Source organism: Apium graveolens, chromosome 1 (genome assembly GCF_009905375.1).
Source record: "Apium graveolens cultivar Ventura chromosome 1, ASM990537v1, whole genome shotgun sequence".
Taxonomy (NCBI): domain Eukaryota; kingdom Viridiplantae; phylum Streptophyta; class Magnoliopsida; order Apiales; family Apiaceae; genus Apium; species Apium graveolens.
The window spans coordinates 170821520-170840982 of NC_133647.1; the positions used below are offsets into that span (position 1 = coordinate 170821520).

Here is a 19463-nt window from a genome sequence, read left to right on the forward strand (position 1 = left end):
TTAAGAGATAAAAATACCCTTAAATTATTTTAGAGTATTGATTTTCGGTAAAAATAAAAATAGCTGCCCATAATTATTTTATTCATTTTTTTAGCAAAAATTCAGAAAATAGAAAACAACACTTTGGGGGTATGATTTGTTCTTCATCAAAGTATCAATGATTTTCGGAACCATAGAGATCCGTTCTTGATGCTCTTGTAACCAAATTAATGCTTGTTTCAAGCCCGTTCTATTGGTACCAGTTTTACAAATCGAGGTGAAGTATTGTGTAAAATCATTTTTCATGTTCTTGATGTTGAAATCGTTTTTGATTTTTAGTGATTCTTGATTGATTTTGATGTTATAATAAGCTTTACCATGATGATTAGAGTTTGTTTAAGTATAAATTTGTGTTGTTTTGTTGCTGGAATGATATAGCCGAGTTCTTGGTTTTTTAGTTTTTGATTTTGATTATTTTATTAATCTTGATGTTCTTGATGAGTTGTGATGATTGGGATAGTTTTTAATTGCCCTAAGCTTTGTTTTGCAACTGGAAACTCGATTTTTGGTTTTGATTTGGCTAGAATCGATTTTTCGCCGGTTGTTCTTGAAGTTAGCCAGAGTTATGCCCGATTTTGATCGGTTTTGTGTTTGAAGGATCGTGTGTTGCTGCTGTTGCTTTTGTCAAGTCCCTGGTAGCATTTAGAATTGTTTTGAACTAAAAACGAGGAAAAATCGTGTTGTTTTGGCTGTTAACGGAGGCTGCCGGAAAACGACGGAGCTTGCCGGTTTTTGGGATGAACCCAGATTCCGGTCGAGGTCCGGTGAAAATCCGGCCACCTCTTGCAGCTAACCCCGCCCTCTGATCCTCCCTGTTCCAGAATAATTGATAAAAACTGTTTCTGCCAGATTTTATTTTATTTTTAATTCAAAATTCAATTTCAATTTTCCAAACCATTTCTTATATTTTTAAAAACCATTTACTATTATTTTAAATTCTGAAAATTATTCTCATAATTGTTTTAATTTCCAAAATTATTATTTCTTTTATTATTTTCAAAATTCTATATTTTTTTTAATTATTTATAATTTTTTTAATTATTTATTTATATATTTAATTAATTGGTTAATTCATTTAATCAATTAATTTTATTTATAAATAGTTAAATAAAATGCAATTATTTATAATTAATTAAAATAATTCCTCAAAATTATTTTTAAGATTTTAAAAATTATATTTTGGTATTTAAAAATCAATTAATATTATTATTAATTGATTTAATTTTATTTATTTCTTATTTTATTCGTAATAAATAAACTGTTCGTCCGTTTAATACGAAACGAACGCGTATAAACTCAGAAAAATATTCCGCTTTCATTAAAAATACTTCCGAGACCCAAATTATTTTGTTTCGAAAGGTCGCTTGTTTTGCAAGTCATTCTGAGTCGATTTTTGATCGATAAATCATCTTTTTGGCCCGATTTCAGTTTTAAACACACCGAGTCGAACCTTTTGATGAACAGAGTCATATGTGATATGAATTATGTGATATGTGAGTTATGTGCTTATGTGCTATGTGAATTACGTATGTACGTGGGTCATGGGTCTTGTGTTTGACTGTTTTAATTATGTGCGGGTTATCGTATGGGTAGAAAATAGGGTGTTGACGCGCAGTTCGTTGAGTAATTATCGTTTAGACGATTAAAGTGTGATCTTTTAATTATAGATGTGAGTCTTTCAAGAAGATCAAGACCAGATGGTATGGATGAAGACTAGAGTTGAATATAATGGAATATTGGGTTGCAGCACTGCATGAGCAGCAGATTAGAGATTTAGTGAAGTAAAAGACGGTGATGCCTTGAGAAGCCAGACTGAGATAATTGCATTTATACGAGTGTGACTAACTGCTAAAAACACAAAGGCAAGTATCCCTATCATCACTTATTGTTCAAGTGATATTTATGTCGATACTTACTTTGTTGTTAAATATCAAAGGTGGTATTAGTATAGATGATTGATGCTGACTTCAGTATGGGATGTTGTGAGCATCAAAGTTCGTATTGATATCTAATTTGATATGACAACAAAATGAGTATTAATATCAAGAGTTCGGTTTTAAGTAAAGTTTATGATTCATTCTATAATCATTGCTTCTTGTTATTGTTATTTACGATATTTCCGTAAACACTATTTTACGAGTTTTATTCTCGTCAAGATTCAAATTATTGCTAAAGTATTTCGCTTGAAAATATCAAAAAGAATTTTGAATACTGAGGAGGAATCAATTCTCGGGTTCCTCAACTAAAATTTTCTGTTTCAACAATTGCGATTTTAAAATATTCTGCGTTATTGCAGATATCGGTTTTATATCAAAAAGACCCTATATATATATGTCATAATGATCTTGCTAAGCATTTCTTCCGCTCATACTAGCCTGTTTTCAAAAATTAGCCTCTAGCGAGGATTAGCTTGCGTTGTTTAGCCGCGTAATTCGAGGATGCAAATAAGAAGCTTTTGGAAGGTGGTTGGTCCAGGGTTTGCGGAATAGTGTAAGTTTTATTGTATAAAGTTATTTATATTATATTATATTATACTTGTGTATTTTATATTTGGGCCTAGTATACTTCTGTTCGAAGTTATACTAGCGGGTTAAGTTTTGAGATTGAGAATTGTTGAAAAAAAAGTTTTAAAAGAAAGTGAGAAATTATGGAATTTGGAATTCTTGTTTCTAGAACTGTAACCTTAAAAGATCTTGGATTAGTTTGGGGTCATTATGCTAATTATCTTCCGCTAGCATTTGTAGTTTGATTTAACAGGTTAATTTAGATTGAGGTTTTATAGTGAAGACCAAATCCCCTGACCCCGGATTTGGGGGGGCGTTACAGGTTGGTATCAGAGCTGAGTGATAAGTGGCATTTTATACCACTTAGAACGTCTTAAAATGGCTTAAATTGGTGTCTTCAAATCAAGTATTTTGTGTATTTGATACATTTTTCTAGTGTTTATGCATTTCAGGGTATTAGTTACATTTCGGGGGAGGAATCATCAAGAATAAGCCTTGGCATGTGTTCACCATTACGAGAGGAAAGGAATGGGCAGATTACGGCGAAGAAACGGAGCAAACCTGAATTTTTTCCAGTAGAGGCCTGCGCGCCCGCGCAGCAATGCTGAGCGGCCGCGCAGCAACCTGCGCGCCCGCGCAGCTATGCTGAGCGGCCGCGCGGGGTCGGGGGAAAAGATAAATTATTTTAGACTTCTACTTCTGTTTGGCTTCCAACTTCTATGTAATCTGAGTTTTATGGGACTATTATATAGGTAGATTTGAGACGTTTTCACAGAGAGTAAGAAGGAGATTATGTTTTAGATTGTGTTTTACGCAAGAAGCGAAGGAGACAAGGAAGAAGACCGATTTAGCACACTGCAACGAAGAGGAAGCATATATTCTTGTGATTCTTGTTTCGTTGTAACGTTGGATGCTAGTTTTCTTGCTTTGACTTATTTACTCTTGTGACGTACTCTGTTTTAATATAATTAGTTTAGTTATTATTTTCTTGTGTTTGTTTATCATGATTTCATATGAACCCATGATGGCGATAAGTTCTATTATGGGCTAATCGTGATCATGGGGTTGCAACGGATTTATTATGGAATTCTTTAGTTAATTGTTTAATACTTTAGTGTGTGATGATTACATGATATCTAGTATTGGTTGTGCGTATTCGTCTTATGTGTGTCGCGAACATATAAGATAGGGTGTTAATCTCTTGTGAAGCGATGGTGGATCTTGAGATTTAGAACTTGCCATGCTAGCATAGGTTCATGTACGTTGAGCATGATTAGTGGGTAACTCTAACAGTTTTATTTGCCCTATGTAATCAAAAGGAATAACTTGTGCTTAAATCGTTGTGTTGTCAATTTCTGTAGACATATAGGAACTCAACATAATTGATGACTATTCAACTTCTATCTTAATTGTGGATGCTTGGTAGAATGGTATTAGTACAATGAAAGTTGGCTTTTATCAGTTTCGTGTTATTCGATTAATATCATCACTGTCACATGCTAAAGGTAATAACAATGGCTATAGAAGGAAGTAATAATGAAGTTGTGATCTCATGAGTGTTTTATTATTGATAAATTGAAGTGTTAGTTAAGTGGTTAATTGAGTAGTTAATTATAGTTAATATTTAATCAACAATTTCAAGTGTTATTATCTTAACATTGAGAAGTAATCATACATTGGTGAGTGAGTTTAATTAGACAATAATTTAGTCTGAGTCTCTGAGGGAACGAACTAGAAAGTATTCTATATTACTTGCGAACGCGTATACTTGCGTGAATATTAGTGCATGTTTTCGCCCTAACAAGTTTTTGGCGCCGCTGCCGGGGACTCGGCGTATTTGTTTAGTTTATGTACTTACCATCATTGGTCATTAGGACTCAGTGATTAGGACGTAGTAGTTAATTACTTTTTTCGGTTGTGTTTCAGGTACTTTAGCAAGCGTTTATGCAAACTCGTTCTCGTGCTCGCAAGAGGACTTTAGATACAGCTGAGGAGATAGACGAAGTTCTTGATATTCCGGAGAAGTTAGATTTTGAGGATTTGGATTCAGGAACTGAGCAGAAAGAACCAGTAAACATGGGAGATCGTATTGTTCAAGCTGATCCAGCTCTTATGGATTTTTCTCGGCCTAAAATTGATGACATTCAGTCAAGCATCCTTCATCCGGCTATTCAAGCTAACACCTTTGAAATCAAGCCGGGCACTATTCAGATGGTGCAGAATTCTGTTTCTTTTGGAGGAGCGGCAACTGAAGACCCCAACATGCACATAAGGAATTTTGTCGAGATCTGCAGCACTTTTAATTATAATGGCGTGACTGATGAGGCTATCAAGTTGAGGCTTTTCCCATTCTCACTGAGGGATAAGGCTAAAGACTGGTTACATTCTGAACCAGCTGGGTCCATCACTACGTGGCAAGATCTTGCGCAAAAGTTTCTGGTAAAGTTTTATCCAATGGCAAAGACTGCTGCTATGAGGAGTGCTCTTACTCAGTTTGCGCAGCAACCTACAGAATCTATGTGCGAGGCTTGGGAACGCTACAAGGAAATGTTGAGAAAATGTCCACATCATGGAATGCCGGATTGGATGGTGATCACTGGTTTCTATAATGGTTTGGGGGCCCAATCTCGGCCCATGCTCGATGCAGCAGCTGGAGGCGCCTTATGGGCTAAAAGTTATACTGAGGCGTATAATCTTATCGAGACGATGGCTGCAAATGAGCATCAAAACCCAACTCAGAGGATGACGTCAGGCAAGGTAGCAGGTATTCTGGAAGTTGATGCAGCCACCGCTATTGCAGCCCAGCTCCAAGCGCTATCAATGAAGGTTGATTCTTTGGCTACGTATGGAGTTAATCAAATAGCTATGGTTTGTGAGCTTTGTGCAGGTTCTCATGCTACGGATCAGTGTTCTCTTGTCAACGAATCTGTTCAGTATGTGAATAATTATCAACGACAACAGCAACCTGTGCCAGCGACCTATCATCCTAATAACAGAAATCATCCAAATTTCAGCTGGGGGAATAATCAGAATGCTATTCAGCCACCATATCAGCAAGGAGTGAGTAAACAGTTTAACCCACCTGGATTCCAGCAACCACAGCAGTATGCTACAAGGCAATCATATCCTCAACAGGGAAGTACAGCTGCACCCACTAGTGCTGATTTTGAGGAACTTAAGCTGTTGTGCAAGAGTCAGGCGGTTTCTATCAAGACCTTAGAAAATCAAATCGGTCAATTAGCCAATGCAGTGCTCAATCGTCAACCTGGCACTCTTCCCAGTGACACGGAAGTACCAGGCAGGAAGGAAGCTAAAGAGCAAGTCAAGGCTATTACCTTAAGGTCTTGAAAAGTAGCTGAGGCTGAAAAGGCAAAAGAAGTAGGAGCTGAAATTAGAGAAGAAGAATCTAAGCAAAAGGAGAAAGCGGTGGAACCAAGGAAGACTACTGTTGAACACACTCTGCCTGAGGCTAATACAGGGGAGAAACAGCTCTATCCTCCACCACCTTTTCCTAAGAGATTGCAGCAACAAAAGCTGGATAGACAGTTCGGGAAGTTTCTGGAGGTGTTCAAGAAACTTCACATCAATATACCTTTCGCTGAGGCTCTGGAACAAATGCCTAGTTATGCGAAGTTTATGAAGACTATTCTTTCAAGGAAGGTGAAACTGGATGACCTTGAAACCGTTGCTCTCACAGAAGAATGCAGCGCTGTTCTGCAACAAAAGTTACCACCAAAACTGAAAGATCCAGGGAGCTTCACCATTCCTTGCACAATTGGCAATCTAACTTTTGACAAGTGCCTTTGTGATTTGGGAGCAAGCATTAATCTGATGCCGTTGTCGATCTTTAAAAAACTGGATCTGCCTGATCCAAAACCCACGTACATGTCACTACAATTGGCTGACCGTTCCATTACTTACCCAAGGGGCATAGTTGAGGATGTGCTCATCAAAGTGGATAAGCTCTTCTTTCCAGCAGATTTTGTTATTCTGGATTTTGAGGAAGATAAGAAGATTCCCATAATCTTGGAAAGGCCCTTCTTGGCTACTGGCCATACCTTGATAGATGTGCAAAAAGGGGAACTTACTATGCGGGTCCAAGATCAGGAAGTGACCTTCAACGTATTCAAGGCAATGAAATTCCCCACAGAAGATGAGGAGTGCTTAAAAGTGGATGTGATTGATTCTGCGGTTACTTCGGAACTCGATCACATGCTAATGTCTGATGCATTGGAAAAGGCCTTAGTGGGGGATTTTGACAGTGATGATGAAGATAGCAACGAGCAATTACAATATCTGAACGCTTCTCCCTGGAAGCGAAAGCTGGACATACCATTTGAATCTCTTGGTACTTCTGACCTCAAGAACGCTGAAGGGAAGCTCAAACCATCAATAGAGGAAGCACCTACCTTGGAGCTCAAACCATTACCTGAACACTTGAGGTATGCTTTTTTAGGTGATTCATCTACGTTACCTGTTATTATTTCATCTGACCTTTCAGGTAGTGAGGAAGACAAGCTCTTAAGGATTTTGAGAGAATTCAAATCGGCTATAGGATGGACCATAGCAGACATCAAGGGGATAAGTCCTTCATATTGTATGCATAAAATTCTGCTAGAGGAAGGTAGTAAGCCAACTGTGGAACAGCAGCGAAGACTGAATCCCATCATGAAGGAGGTGGTGAAGAAAGAAATTCTGAAATGGCTAGATGCAGGCATCATTTATCCTATTTCGGACAGCTCGTGGGTGAGCCCCGTACAATGTGTACCTAAGAAGGGAGGTATCACTGTGGTCGCAAATGAAAAGAATGAGCTCATCCCTACTCGAACAGTTACAGGATGGAGAGTATGCATGGATTATAGAAAATTGAACAAAGCCACAAGGAAGGATCACTTCCCCCTTCCATTTATTGATCAAATGCTTGACAGATTAGCGGGTCATGAGTATTTTTGTCTTCTGGATGGTTATTCCGGGTATAATCAGATTTGTATTGCACCAGAGGATCAGGAAAAGACTACCTTCACTTGTCCATTTGGCACATTTGCTTTTCGCAGAGTTTCGTTTGGGTTATGTGGCGCCCCGGCCACTTTTTAGAGATGTATGATGGCTATATTCTCTGACATGATTGGAAATAACGTCGAAGTGTTCATGGATGACTTCTCCGTCTTTGGACACTCATATGATGAATATTTGAATAATCTGCGCGCCGTACTCAAAAGATGCGTGGAAACTAATTTGGTGCTTAATTGGGAGAAATGTCATTTTATGGTGCGTGAAGGCATTATCCTTGGGCATAAGGTCTCTAGCAAGGGTCTGGAGGTGGACAAGGCCAAGGTGGGAGTCATTGAAAATCTTCCCCCACCTAATTCTGTGAAAGGAATCCGTAGTTTTCTTGGTCATGCGGGTTTTTATCGGCGATTCATTAAGGACTTTTCAAAGATATCTAAGCCGTTGTGCAATTTGCTTGAGAAAGATGTGCCGTTCAAATTTGATGATGAATGTTTGGCAGCATTCGAGACTGTCAAGAAGAGTTTGATCACTGCACCAGTTATTACAGCACCAGATTGGACAGAACCGTTTGAGATGATGTGTGATGCGAGTGATTATGCGGTAGGTGCAGTTTTGGGACAGCGCAAGAAAAATCTCTTCCATGTGGTCTACTATGCGAGTAAGACTTTAAATGGTGCCCAATTGAACTACACCACTACTGAGAAGGAGCTTTTGGCTATAGTCTTTGGCTTTGAGAAATTTCGATCTTATCTGCTTGGTACGAAAGTAACAGTATTCACTGATCATGCAGCTATTCGCTATCTGGTTTCTAAGAAGGATTCGAAGCCGAGACTCATTCGTTGGGTGCTCTTACTTCAGGAATTTGAGTTAGAGATCAAAGATAGAAAAGGTACTGAGAATCAAGTAGCTGACCATCTCTCTAGGTTGGAGAATCCCGATTCTACTTCACAAGATAGGACGTTAATCAATGAATCTTTTCCGGATGAGCAGTTATTTGCAATTCAGGAGGAAGAACCATGGTTTGCAGATATTGTAAACTATCTTGTCAGCAATATAATGCCTCTTAATTTGACATCCGCTCAAAAGAAGAAGTTTCTGCATGAGGTGAAGTGGTATATATGGGATGAACCATATTTGTTTAGACAGGGAGCTGACCAGATCATCAGGAGATGTATCCCGTTCTGTGAGACGGAGGGGATATTACGAGACTGCCATTCCACGGTTTATGGTGGACACTATGGAGGTGAGAAGACGACAGCTCATATTCTGCAAGCAGGTTTTTTCTGGCCTACTTTGTTCAAGGATGCTCATCAGTTTGTTTTAAGGTGTGATCGTTGCCAAAGAGTGGGAAATTTGTCAAGGAAGGATGAGATGCCATTAAATGTGATGCTTGAAGTCGAGGTCTTTGATGTGTGGGGAATCGATTTCATGGGGCCTTTTTATCGCGTCTTGTAATAATCAGTACATCTTGCTGGCAGTCGATTATGTCTCAAAATGGGTCGAAGTTAAAGCTTTACCGACAAATGATGCAAAGGTAGTGCTAAATTTTCTTCATAAGCAAATTTTCACAAGGTTTGGAACACCTCGGGTAATCATAAGTGATGAAGGATCGCATTTTTGCAACCGTAAGTTCACTTCTATGATGCAGCATTATAATGTGAATCATCGAGTAGCTACTGCCTATCATCCGCAAACAAATGGTCAAGCGGAAGTGTCTAACAGAGAGATAAAGCGCATTCTAGAGAAGGTTGTTTGTCCGTCAAGGAAGGATTGGTCTTTAAAGCTCGATGAAGCTGTTTGGGCTTACAGAACAGCATACAAAACTCCACTTAGGATGTCACCGTTTCAGTTGGTGTACGGTAAGGGATGTCATCTACCAGCGGAGCTTGAGCATAAGGCCTACTGGGCATTGAAGAAATTGAACCTGGATTTAGATGCAGCTGGTAAGAAAAGAATGCTTCAGCTTAATGAACTTGATGAATTTCGACTTCAAGCGTACGAGAATAACAAAATGTATAAGGAAAAGGTGAAGAGGTGGCACGATAGGAAGCTACATCCTAAGTTATTTATGCCAGGGCAACAAGTTCTTTTATTCAACTCTCGGCTCCGACTTTTTCCTCGGAAGTTGAAATCAAGGTGGTCTGGACCTTTTATTGTCAAAACTGTGTTTCCACATGGAGCGGTGGAAATTTTTGAGAATGATTCGGACCAAGCATTCAAGGTTAACGGTCAGCGGTTGAAGCACTACTATGGGGACATGGCAAACCGAGAGGTGGTTAGTGCCATTTTGTTGACTACTTGAGAAAGGTACGGAACGTCAAGCTAATGACGAAAAAGAAGCGCTGCGTGGGAGGCAACCCATGAATTGTTGTTACAGAAACCCTTAGAAGTTAATAACCTATCCAAAAACACAAAAAAATCAGAAAACAGGGGCTGAAAAAAAAAATTCCAGAGACCCTCTGCGCGCCCGCGCAGCTATATTGAGCGGCCGCGCAGCTTGCTGCGCGCCCGCGCAGAAATGCTGAGTGGCCGCGCAGGGGTCGAGTTCCAGAAATTTTTTTACAGTTCAGAAAAAAAAACAAACAAAAACACAAAAACAGTTTTAGCCCATAAACCCACGAATTGTTCCCACTACCCCATCATTTTAGCCCTTAATTCCCAAACCCTAATCTAATCCACACCCTATATATACATACACCTATCCTACATATCTCCCACAAAACTTCCTACACTTAAACCCTCTCACAAACATCAAAAAGCAGTTCTTACATAATTTTATTCACGAATCAATGGCACCCAAGAGAGCACGCACTATTGACAGCAGCAGCACAGTTCCTACTGCTGATTCATCAAGGGGTACTGCTGCAAGGCCTCGGTTAACTGACAGAGCTGCGGAGGAGGAGTACACTAGGCTGTTGGGGAAGCCGATTCTGAAGGAGAGGGGGTTTTTACCATCAGGGAGGGATGGTGAGTTGTTGCCCATGATTGCAGAGAAGGGGTGGATAGCTTTTTGTGAGTCACCGGAAGCAGTACCGATGAGCGTTGTTCGCGAGTTCTACGCGAACGCGAAGGCTGAAAAGAATGGATTTTCTGTAGTTCGTGGGCTGACGGTTGATTATCATCCTGCGGCGATTCGCCGTGTGATTGGACAGCGAGAGAGGAAGCCCGAGGAGGAGAACTGGAATGAAAAAACTGCTGAGGATTTTGACTTGGATTTGATTTGTGCGACTCTCTGTCGACCGGGCACAGTTTGGAACCGCAGTCCAGCCAATAATGAGTATCGTCACTTTCCGGCGATCGCCATGAACAGGTATGCCCGTGCATGGAATGCATTTATATGTGCTAATATTTTGCCTTCTTCACATGCACACGAGGTCACAGTTGAGAGAGCACAGTTGTTGTGGGGAATTCTGAATGAGGAATACTATGTGGACCTTGGTGAGTTTATCTACCAAGGAATTCTGAAGTTTTTGAGGGGAGCAAAGTATATGAACATCCCTTATGCATCCACGGTTACGAAGCTATGCCGAGCAGTGGGAGTGAACTGGCCAGCTCATGAGCAGTTGCAGTTGCCAGCAGCTCCGATAGATTCTGGCACTCTGAATGGGATGCAGGAGTGGACCGGTGGTGAGCCTGAGGAGCATGGGCTGGGTTATCGTCTTCCAGGAGGACGTCCAGCACGAGGTGCTACTATGGCTAGGCCAGGGCGTGGTGAGGCTGGTTCGTCGAGAGCTCAGGAGGGTGCTGGGATGGGTGATGCCCAGTATATGAGGCTTTCACGGCGGATGGATGCCATGTATGAGACGCAGGGCAGGTTTGTTCAGGAGCTCACCCTTGCGTTAGGGACTGCTTTTCGAGGCCTTGGAGCTGATATCCAGTGGCCAGTTTTTGGTGAGGACTCTGCATACCCACCTCCTGATACTCCACCCACTGAGGGTGATGATGATGATGACTCCGAGTAGGTATACCCTGTGTTCTTTTCTACTACTTTCACTGAGGACAGTGAAGATTTTTAGTTTGGGGGTGGTAGTTAAGGAATATTGTGTGTGTGTCATTTAGTTGCATATTCATGATAGTTTAGTTCATATAGTTGCATAATTTTTGCCATTTAGTTTTTTTTATGAATGTCATGTAGCTCATGCATTTACCATGATCCCTTTTGCAATAAGTTATCGACTGAATTGTGATATTGATGCAAGTGTAGTGATAGCATTAAAGTGATATTAAGTAGTTTAGGTTGATATGCATGCTAGAAACAATTGTAAGTCCACTAAGTCTTAAAGAGTGCGTAAGGGCTAGATTGTTGTTATGATTTGGTTGTTTTCAAGGTCAATCTACTTATTATGCTTAGAATTCGATTATAGGTTCTTAGTGATAAAGACATGAAAAAAGAAAAAATTTTGGAGAAAAAAGTATGGAAGTTGTTGCTAGTTGTGGCTAGGCGTCAAATGGCTAGTAGTCGGCTCGCATATGTTGCGAGTAGTCTAGGGTTGAGCAAGATGGAGCGAAACGCACTTGCTCAGAAGTTAAAAAAAAAAAAAAATTGGCATAATTGATCAAGAGTGGGCTCTTTGGTATTCGAGTTATTAAGTTCTTAGGGGACTTTGTGCCTAGTGACCTAAGGCTTTTAGAGTCTGGGATCCGCTAACCTAACGCTCGTTACATGGATACCATTGTATAAGTCTTTTGTGGACCTCACTCATTGCACGGTCAAATAAGCATTTGAGTTGTAAATAAAAAGCACGATTCCGTAGTAAGCTCCAGAGTTCTTGTAGTGTTGTATATCACTTTGTGCCTAGAATTTTTATTCTTTGTATAATCGTAGGATTGCCTTGAGGATAGTCTAGTCATAGTAATTGGTCTAGTTCCGAAGCATATCTGTTAAGCATTTGCACACACCACGTTTCTGGCTGTATGTCCGTTTGCATGAGTTTATTGATCTTTAGTTGTCTAACTGCATTCGTTGAGATGTGACAATTTGGTTGGTTAATTGTAGTAAGGGGGATCGTTGCATTTTCATATAGATTGCATTCATGCATATGTTTATTTGTTTTTGAGTCTGTGACGCTTGAGGACAAGCATCGATTTAAGTTTGGGGGTGTGATAAGTGGCATTTTATACCACTTAGAACGTCTTAAAATGGCTTAAATTAGTGTCTTGAAATCAAGTATTTTGTGTATTTGATGCGTTTTTCTAGTGTTTATGCATTTCAGGGTATTAGTTGCATTTCGGGGGAGGAATCATCAAGAATAAGCCTTGGCATGTGTTCACCATTACGAGAGGAAAGGAATGGGCAGATTACGGCGAAGAAACGGAGCAAACCTGGATTTTTTCCAGTAGAGGCCTGCGCGCCCGCGCAGCAATGCTGAGCGGCCGCGCAGCAACCTGCGCGCCCGCGCAGCTATGCTGAGCGGCCGCGCAGGGTCGGGGGAAAAGATAAATTATTTTAGACTTCTACTTCTGTTTGGCTTCCAACTTCTATGTAATCTGAGTTTTATGGGACTATTATATAGGTAGATTTGAGACGTTTTCACAGAGAGTAAGAAGGAGATTATGTTTTAGATTGTGTTTTACGCAAGAAGCGAAGGAGACAAGGAAGAAGACCGATTTAGCACACTGCAACGAAGAGGAAGCATATATTCTTGTGATTCTTGTTTCGTTGTAACGTTGGATGCTAGTTTTCTTGCTTTGACTTATTTACTCTTGTGACGTACTCTGTTTTAATATAATTAGTTTAGTTATTATTTTCTTGTGTTTGTTTATCATGATTTCATATGAACCCATGATGGCGATAAGTTCTATTATGGGCTAATCGTGATCATGGGTTGCAACGGATTTATTATGGAATTCTTTAGTTAATTGTTTAATACTTTAGTGTGTGATGATTGCATGATATCTAGTATTGGTTGTGCGTATTCGTCTTATGTGCGTCGCGAACATATAAGATAGGGTGTTAATCTCTTGTGAAGCGACGGTGGATCTTAAGATTTAGAACTTGCCATGCTAGCATAGGTTCATGTACGTTGAGCATGATTAGTGGGTAACTCTAACAGTTTTATTTGCCCTATATAATCAAAAGGAATAACTTGTGCTTAAATCGTTGTGTTGTCAATTTCTGTAGACATATAGGAACTCAACATAATTGATGACTATTCAACTTCTATCTTAATTGTGGATGCTTGGTAGAATGGTATTAGTACAATGAAAGTCGGCTTTTATCAGTTTCGTGTTATTCGATTAATATCATCACTGTCACATGCTAAAGGTAATAACAATGGCTATAGAAGGAAGTAATAATGAAGTTGTGATCTCATGAGTGTTTTATTATTGATAAATTGAAGTGTTAGTTAAGTGGTTAATTGAGTAGTTAATTATAGTTAATATTTAATCAACAATTTTAAGTGTTATTATCTTAACATTGAGAAGTAATCATACATTGGTGAGTGAGTTTAATTAGACAATAATTTAGTATGAGTCTCTGAGGGAACGAACTAGAAAGTATTATATATTACTTGCGAACGCGTATACTTGCGTGAATATTAGTGCATGTTTTCGCCCTAACACTGAGGTTATAGTAAACTAGAAACGAGAGTGTGTAGGAGTGTGTATAGCTATGTGAGGACGCTTGAGCTCAAATCGAGTTCATGTTGGACTATTGGATATAGTACCGACAAATAAGTTAGGATAGGCGCATTCGTTCGAGATGGTTGTGTTCAGCTGGATGGGACTCCGGGAAGCTGCAAAGCTTTATTAGTGTAATAACTCAAATTTTTGAGACCTTGTAAAACGTTTAATGAATAGTAACCCTGACGGACGGGAAAAACTTTTGAGCCCACACTATGCAGTGCGTGAGAAAATGAGTTTCGGAGTTAATATTATGATTATACGTACCAAATGAGTGTATGTAAACGCTATTAGTTTTTGAAGAAAACGAACTTTGAAAAATGACCATATTTACGACTCATCGAGGATTACAGGAATCCCAATATAATTACAAGATTAAAACCCTACGAATTTATATCCAAGTATGATAATTCAAAACATAAGGAATAAATGCAAAAGGAATTACATCGCTAACCATTTACGAGGAAGTATTACGAAAACGTTTAAGCGACCGAGCGAACACGTAAACGATTAAATAAACGTAACGCACTAACTAACCATGGTAAGAAAGTAACCATGGTTACTTTATCAAATAGTGAGCTAGATATAGGATGATCAACCAAGGCTAATGAAATAGTAAGCTATGGAAGCTAAAACAAGTTGCTTAGCTTGTAAACTAGGAAGCTACTTAGATTTGTCCATGGATTTGGAAACAAGAATAAACCTATGATTCTAAACTAGAGAATATCAAATCAATATAAGATATCACCAACATAATTTCCTAGAAGCAACCAAGGAAGCAAGCATAAAAACACTTCTTCTCTCCCCATTTCTTCTATTCGGCTTCTTCTTCTTCACCAAGGAATTCAAAATCAAATCTCCAAGTTCTAGCCATGGATAAATCCTCCCATTAATTCTCAAGCTTTCTAACAACCAAACTAAGGTAAGATAATTCTTTGAACTCTTTTTATAAAGGTTTGATGGGTGAAATAAAATCAAGAAAGTTGCTAGTGAATAGTATGAATAGTAACTCTTCTTTGGTTTCTTGATTTCAATGGTGGTTTTAGGTTCCAAAAACCATACCAAGCACTCCCAAGACTCCACCATCGTCAAGAACACATCTCAAGCTTTCAAGAAAGGTAAAAATCTTTGACCCAACTTTATTTAAGATTCAAATTCAAGATCCTTTTAGTATATAGTTATAAACCTAGTTTTAGTGGTGATATTGTTAAGATCTTGATGTTTAGTTAGGTAGATTTAAGGTTGATTGTTGTTGCCTCAAGAACATAATGTTCTTGAGAGGATTTAGTGTGTTGATGATGATATGGTGATTGTTGGTGGTAGTATAAAGATTTAAGGCGTAAACGAAATTCCGATCATAAACTTAATCTCGATAAAACGAACAAAACGTAACTTTAAGTTTCTGCAGAAAGTCCCGAAGATGTAAACTCTATATTCTTGAAAATTAACCCTTGATTATAATAGAAAATTTTATAAGGATCGTTTAGGCACTTTAATCGCTTGATTCCGATTTACGGATCAAAAGTTAGGACCGTTTTACTAAAAGTGATTTATGCGACAAAAACTGCTACGAATCACGAACTTTGAAAATATAAAGGATCGACTTAATAGTGTTCATAAATCATGAAATTTTTACAGAGAGCAGCATATTGAGTTTCATCACTTTAATAAAAATTTTAAGTGAAAATAATGATTTTTCAGTTTTATAAAAATATCGGAGCCAGGACCGCGCGATTAGAAACCGTAGAATACATAAGCGGAGCCGACGGCGAAAATGAAAATGAACTTAAGATTCTTTGAAAAATGAAGCGACCATGATGTGAATAAGGACTTAAAGGAATAATAAGGATAAAATAAGTTGAGAGGGTGCATAATAATTTGCGCATGAGTGCGGGTAGCCGTAAATTAGAATAGGACCCAACGAAGTGAATTATGTTATGATTATAGATTTCCGAGCGGAACCTAGAGCATCCTCCAGGTCGAGATACCCAGGCAAGTTTACGAACCCAACTCCACTTACTGTTGTGTTGTGAAAGGATTGTTTTATTATCATTGCATAAATACCATGTTTGCCATGATACATAGTTATTGAATTTTTGCATAATATAGCGATGTTGTACGATAAGTATATGTATCGTAAAATATTTATTTCCGCTTTAAGCGTGATGTATAATTATAAGACCGAGAGTCGGTCGGGATTTCATGATGAAAACCTGGGAATCATTCCGGTGATATTAGGACAATTACAAGTCCATAATAGTACGTTTTAAAGGGACTCAGCGTCTACTTACGAAATATTAAAATACCTCGAACTTTTATTAAAATGATTTCCCAACGATCATATTTCCTCAACTATATTTTATTATTCGAACAATAAATATTATATACCTATTCCTTTATTATGGGAGAAGTATACTCCAATGATTATTTATTTCAAACTCGATTAAACATTAAAGATTATTGATTGCGTAGACATAAACTAGTTGAGGATTAGTATTTTAAATATTCTTTTAAAGAGTAAAGTCATTCGAGGTTAATTATTTATCGATTATCATTGAATTATTTATTATTCATTAAAGGGTTTATTTATGATTTAAAAATTATAGATCCTGATTTAAAATACTTTCTGATTTTCGGAAAAATCATTCGAATAATTTCAGAACGTTGGAGAATATTATCTCGACTTATTTAAATATTTTGAATATAGTTTCAAAAGAAACTCCCCCTTATATAACAAATATGTTGACAACAGTCAACTCACATCCTTAGTACTTCCTCCGAAAATTCTCGGAAGTACATATATATACGTACATATCCAAGCGTACCTATCAACAAGCAATATGCTTGGGGAACAATATAAGTTCCATATATATGATGGGATTCTTACAAGGACAAGGAGGGGTAGACTCCAGTACTTTGTGGACTGGGGAGACTACCAACTTACTACCACATGAGAAAGTATTTTATATACTGATGAACATGTGGAGTATGCGTACCTGAGAGGGATGGGCGAAAAACTGTGTCTTGAGAGGGATAGACGCGAAGTGTGTACCTGAGAGGGACGGACACAGAAAAGGCCTAAATGCGGCCAGGGTGATAACCGATAATAAAAGGGAATCATCCATCTACATGTAGAAAAGGTTACTTTTATCGTAGTACGACTGATCATCGTATGCGGTGGCTCCAACGAATGTCCTATTCTTCCAATTGGAATTGTGATGCAATACCGTAACCCAAGCCTAGATGTTGGGTTTACTATTAAGGTATTCGCAGGATAATAAAATCCACTAAAGAATTGTTTTTATAAGAAGGTGTGTGTCACCAAGGAAAAACTAAATTCACATAAAACATAATTATCATATATGATGTTTTACGTAAGTTATCATATAGTCATTTTCATACTGTACATTATTATGTTGGGCATTATAGCTCACACTTGTTTTCTTAAATTAAGATAACACAACAGTGAGTCAAGATTCCTACCATGAGAACCACAACCAGGAAATGGGTAGGAAATGGCCAGTTGTTCCGTAGATTGTTTGGTGTTGTACCACAGGTAGTCCGAATAAGCTGGATTGGTTTTCAGTTATTTTTAGTTCGGCTTGTTTATAAGTATGACTTATGTAAGGTAATAAACAAGAAACGCATATTTGACCGACGGACTAGCCTTACTTAAAGGTTACTCCCCGGTAAGACTTCATTACATTTGGGTTGTAATAATTATCACTTTATGGTTGATTTACTTTAGTTATGAATGGTTCATTTCCAAGATAATAACCTGTAAGTGTGTGTGTGTGTGATTAGTATGGGGTCGTAAAGTGTGAGTATTTATATACTGTAGTGTGATGTATGTGGTTTGTAGTAGTTTAGATGGCGTCGCCTCCGAGATTCCTGACCCCGGATTTTGGGGCGCCACAATTAGGGAATCTTCCGAGGCTACTACGATTCGACGAAGATGAAGATTATCGATATCCTTGGAACGTAAGGAAGTGTCTAGAAGTGGGTGACGATTCAACATAAGAGTTCAAATAGAATATAAATATTAAGACTTTGGCAATACCTTCTCTTTCTATAAATTCTTTTGACTTCTCGCAAAAAGAAATATCAGTTAGAAGACATATTCCCCAACACCCGTTTATTCATTTTGTGCCAGAATTTTATTCTCTGGATTTCATTTCCTTCAGAAATATCAGCTTTGAAATCTTTCCAGTTTTATTCAGTCAGAATAAAAGAATATCAAAGAAATCCAAAATCAAATGAATAGGGGACACAAGGTATAAAATAATAGGGGACACAAGGTATAAAATATTTTATCGCTTTTAAAATTATTCCCCGTAATTATTATTTATGGTCCTAATTATTTTAATTAAGAGATAAAAATACCCTTAAATTATTTTAGAGTATTGATTTTCTGTAAAAATATAAATAGCTGCCCATAATTATTTTATTCATTTTTAGCAAAAATTCAGAAAATAGAAAACAACACTTTGGGTGTATGATTTGTTCTTCATCAAAGAATCAATGATTTTGGGAACCACAGAGATCCGTTCTTGATGCTGTTGTAACCAAATTAAAGCTTGTTTCAAGCTCGTTCTATTGGTACCAGTTTTACAAATCGAGGTGAAGTATTGTGTAAAATCAATTTTCATGTTCTTGATGTTGAAATCGTTTTTTATTTTCAGTGATTGTTGATTGATTTTGATGTTATAATAAGCTTTACCATAATGATTAGAGTCTGTTTAAGTATAAATTTGTGTTATTTTGTTGCTGGAATGATATAGCCGAGTTCCTATTTTTTTAGTTTTTGATTTTGAATATTTGATTAATCTTGATGTTCTTGATGAGTTGTGATGATTGGGATAGTTTTTAATTGCTCTAAGCTTTGTTTTGCAACTGGAAAATCAATTTTTTGGTTCCGATTTGGCTAGAATCGATTTTTCGCCGGTTGTTCTTGAAGTTAGCAGGAGTTATGGCCGATTTTGTTCGGTTTTTGTGTTTGAAGGATCGTGTGTTGCTGCTGTTGCTTCTGTCAAGTTCCAGGTAGCATTTAGAATTATTTTGAACTAACAACGAGGAAAAACCGTGTTGTTTCGGCTGTTAACGGAGGCTGCCGGAAAATGGCGGAGCTCTCCGGTTTCTGGGATGAACCTAGATTCCGGTCGAGGTCCGGTGAAAATCCTGCCACGTCCTGCAGCTAACCCCGCCCTCTGATCCTCCCTGTTCCAGAATAATTGATAAAAACTGTTTCTGCCAGATTTTACTTTATTTTTAATTCAAAATTCAATT

The 19463-nt window shown here is 38.1% G+C and overlaps 1 non-coding gene across 1 annotated transcript; it reads right to left on the minus strand.

The window, feature by feature from the left end:
• Nucleotides 1-5012: 5012 nt before the first annotated feature.
• On the minus strand, nt 5013-5119 carry LOC141679721 (small nucleolar RNA R71). Its single transcript, XR_012558168.1, has one exon. It is a non-coding gene; the product is annotated as a small nucleolar RNA R71 (small nucleolar RNA).
• Nucleotides 5120-19463: the final 14344 nt, after the last annotated feature.